Source organism: Muntiacus reevesi, chromosome 7, assembly GCF_963930625.1.
Source record: "Muntiacus reevesi chromosome 7, mMunRee1.1, whole genome shotgun sequence".
Taxonomy (NCBI): domain Eukaryota; kingdom Metazoa; phylum Chordata; class Mammalia; order Artiodactyla; family Cervidae; genus Muntiacus; species Muntiacus reevesi.
The window spans coordinates 85,503,572-85,507,496 of NC_089255.1; positions in this window are offsets into that span (position 1 = coordinate 85,503,572).

The window sequence follows — 3,925 nt, forward strand, 5'->3', positions numbered from 1 at the left end:
GATGTCATACAAGTTGCCCAAGATGACAAATGGAAAGTGACAAATCTGGAAAGTGACTTAAACTGCCAAATATGGTTTTACCCACTCTTCCTTACTGGCTCCCAAATGGAAGAATACCTTTCTAAAAAATCTGGAGTCAGACCGACCTGAGTTTGAGTCCTGCCTCCCTTACTTCCTAGTTCTATAACGTTTAGCAAGCCTTTGTTGTTTAGTCACTAAGTCATGTCCGACTCTTTTGCCACCCCATGGACTGCAGCTTTCCAGGTTCCTCTGTCCTTGGAATTTCCTAGGCAAGACTACTGGAGTGGATTGCCATTTCCTTCTCCAGGGGATCTTCCTGACTCAGGGACTGAACATATGCCTCCTGCATTGCAGGCAGATTTTTTTTTACCATTGAGCCACCTGGGAAGCCCTTAGCAAGCCTACCTATCTCATAAAGCTTTGACGATTCTATAATATAAATGCAATCTGTAAGTGCTTGGTCTGATGAATACTAAATGAATATCAGGGGTTTTTCTTCAAAAATGTATCGTGTACTTTCTCTGTATGAGACCCTATGCTAATCTGGAGGGACTTAAGGGTTAAATGCTATACAGCCTAAATCCTAAAGGCCAGAGGGATGGTAGACCTGGGGCTGATGGGCTGAATCTGGCCTTCAGAAGTGTTCTGTTTGTCCACACATGCTTTAGCACTTTTGAATTCGTGGCAGACATTTAAAAATTGGGAGACTTTAATAAAAATTTGATTTCCAGCTCTTGAAAGCTCGTCGAGCTGGCAATCCTGGGCCTACATTCTCACGTAGCAGCAGCATCTAGAAGGGAGTGTGCCAGTATGGGCCACAGTCACCTCCACTCCCTATTATATCGAGGGGGTCAGTGGCCATTCGCTGCTGCAGCTGTGCACCCTTTTCTTTCTTTTTTTTGGCCATACCAGGCAGCATATGCTTCCCTGGTGGCTCAAACAGGAAAGAATCTACCTGCAATGCAGATACCCGGGTTCAGTCCCAGGGTTTGGAAGATCCCCTGGAGAAGGAACTGGCAACCCACTCCAGTATTCTTGGCTGGAGAATTCCATGGACAGAGAAGCCTGGCAGGCTACAGTTCATGGGATCGCAAAGAGTTGGACATAACTGAGCAACTAACTTTGACTTTCACTTCTTTCATGCAGCATATAGAATCTTAGTTCCCCTACCAGGGATCAAACCTTTGCCCCTGTAGTGGGAGTGCAGAGCCTTAACCACTGGACTGCCAGGAACATTCCTGCACCGTTTTCCTTAATAAGGGAAGTGACATGCTTCCTGTATTTATGATGCTCTTGAAAGACAACAAAAGGTAGATGAAGGAAACTGTGATTTAAAATGGATGAATTTTTTGTTTTCCTTTAAATGCCAGGACTATTAACATGTCTGACCTGCTCCACTTACTTTTGTTACCTTTTATTTATTTATTTGGCTGCACTGGCTCTTAGTTGTGGCATGTGGGATTTAGTTCCCTAACCAAGGGGAATGCAGAGCCCTAGCCACTGGACCTCCAGGGAATGCTTATTTTTGTTATCTCTCTGGCCTCTGTAAGCAGTTAATTTTGCAGCCCCTGGTGTAAAGAGGTAATCTTATCACAGTATAAAGTAAGCCCAAGTGCTGGAGGTGAGCCCAAGAAGCTTTGAAAGTACCAAGTACTTAACCAAGCCTGGGAATTCAGAAGATGCTTCCTATAATGTCCAGTTGAGCTATTTCAAATCCTAGAAGATGAGGCTGTGAAAGTGCTGCACTCAATATGCCAGCAAATTTGGAAAACTCAGCAGTTGCCACAGGATTGGAAAAGGTCAGTTTTCATTCTAATCCCAAAGAAAGGCAATGCCAAAGAATGTTCAAACTACTACACAACTGCACTCATCTTGCATACTGGCAAAGTAATGCTCAAAATTCTCCAAGCCAAGCTTCAACAATATGTAAACCAAGAACTTCCAGATCTTCTAGCTGGATTTAGGAAAGGCAGAGGAACCAGAGATCAAATTGTCAACATCCGTTGGATCATCAAAAAAGCAAAAGAGTTCCAGAAAAACATCTACATCTGCTTCATTGACTATGCCAAAGTCTTTGACTGTGTGGATCATAACAAACTGTGGAAAATTCTGAAAGAGATGGGAATACCAGACCACCTGACCTGCCTCCTAAGAAATCTGTATGCAGGTCAAGAAGCAACAGTTAGAACTGGACATGGAAAAACAGATTGGTTCCAAATCAGGAAAGGAGTATGTCAGGCTGTATATTGTCACCCTGCTTATTTACCTTACATGCAGAGAACATCATGCTAAATGCTGGACTGGATGAAGCACAAGATTGGAATCAAGGCTGGAATCCTGGAATCAAGATTGCCAGGAGAAATATCAATAACTTCAGATATGCAGATGTCACCACACTTAATGACAGAAAGCAAAAAAGAACTAAAGAGCCTCTTGATGAAAGTGAAAGAGGAGAATGAAAAAGTTGGCTTAAAACTCAACATGCAGAGAACTAAGATCATGGCATCTGGTCCCATCACTTCATTGCAAATAGATGGGGAAACAGTGGAAACAGTGACAGACTTTAGTTTCTTGGGCTCCAAAATCACTGCAGATGGTGACTGTAGCCATGAAATTAAAAGAATTTTAATCTTGCTCCTTGGAAGAAAAGCTATGACCAACATAGACAAGCATATTAAAAAGCAGAGACTTGACTTTGCTGACAAAGGTTCATCTAGTCAAAGCTATGGTTTTTCCAGTAGTCATGTATGGGTGTGAGAGTTGGACCATAAAGAAAGCTGAGCACCAAATAATTGGTGCTTTTGAGCTGTGGTGTTGGAGAAGACTCTTGAGAGTCCCTTGGACTGCAAGGAGATCAAATCAGTCCTTCCTAAAGTAAATCAGCCCTGAATATTCATTGGAAGGACTGATGCTGAAGCTGAAACTCATGGCCATCTGATGTGAAGAAGTGACTCACTGGAAAAAACCCTGTTGCTGGGAAAGATTGAGTGAAGGAGGAGAAGGGGACGACAGAGGATGAGATGGTTGGATGGCATCACTGACTCGATGGACATGAGTTTGAGCAAACTCTAGGAGTTTGTGATGGACAGGGAGGCCTGGCATGCTGCTGTCCATGGGGTCACAAAGAGTTGGACACGACTGAGCGACTGAACTGAACTGAATTTCCTATAATGTCACCTGACCAAAATATATATGGCATTAATAGGTGAGACCCTGAAGAACAATGTCAGAGGTTTGGGGGTTGGGTGGAGTGGATGAGCTGTTTAAGCAGACAGAACAGCTTGGGAAAGGGCTAAGAGGTAGCAGCAACAGCCTCGGTCTCTTCTTTGATCTATTTACCTGTCTTTAACTGCTCCATCCAGACCCCGCCCAGGTGCAAGTGGATTCTCTGGCTCTGTCATCGCTGGCAGAGAAAAGATGACTAAACACAGCTGATGGCTGAGACTTCCTGGCTCCATATACTAACTCCATTCAAGTGCCAACATTCTCCTTGACTAACCAGACACACATGTCCCCTTGGGGACCACCTGTCAGAATCCCATCAACAGGCTTCTAACAGAAGGAGTCTTTACACCCATCACTCAACTGTACACCAACAATAACATAGGACTGTTGTTTCGGATGAGAGGCTGAGAATATTTTAGTATTTAAATAATAGATATAAGAGTTTGTGTGGGAGGTAGAATTTATGTCCTACGAAATAACCACCCATAAATGCCTGTTCCTGACAAAAGCAAATTAAATTCCTCCAGAGGCAATAAAGAAAAACCCCCAGAGGTGAGGAGAGAGTATTTCTGGAAGAATCCAGAAAAATAGAGAGAGATTCTCTACTCTAGGAGATAATTCTAGCTCCTTGCTAGACTCTAGCTCCTTGCAACATGAGAATGGAAGCCTGCCTGAATGG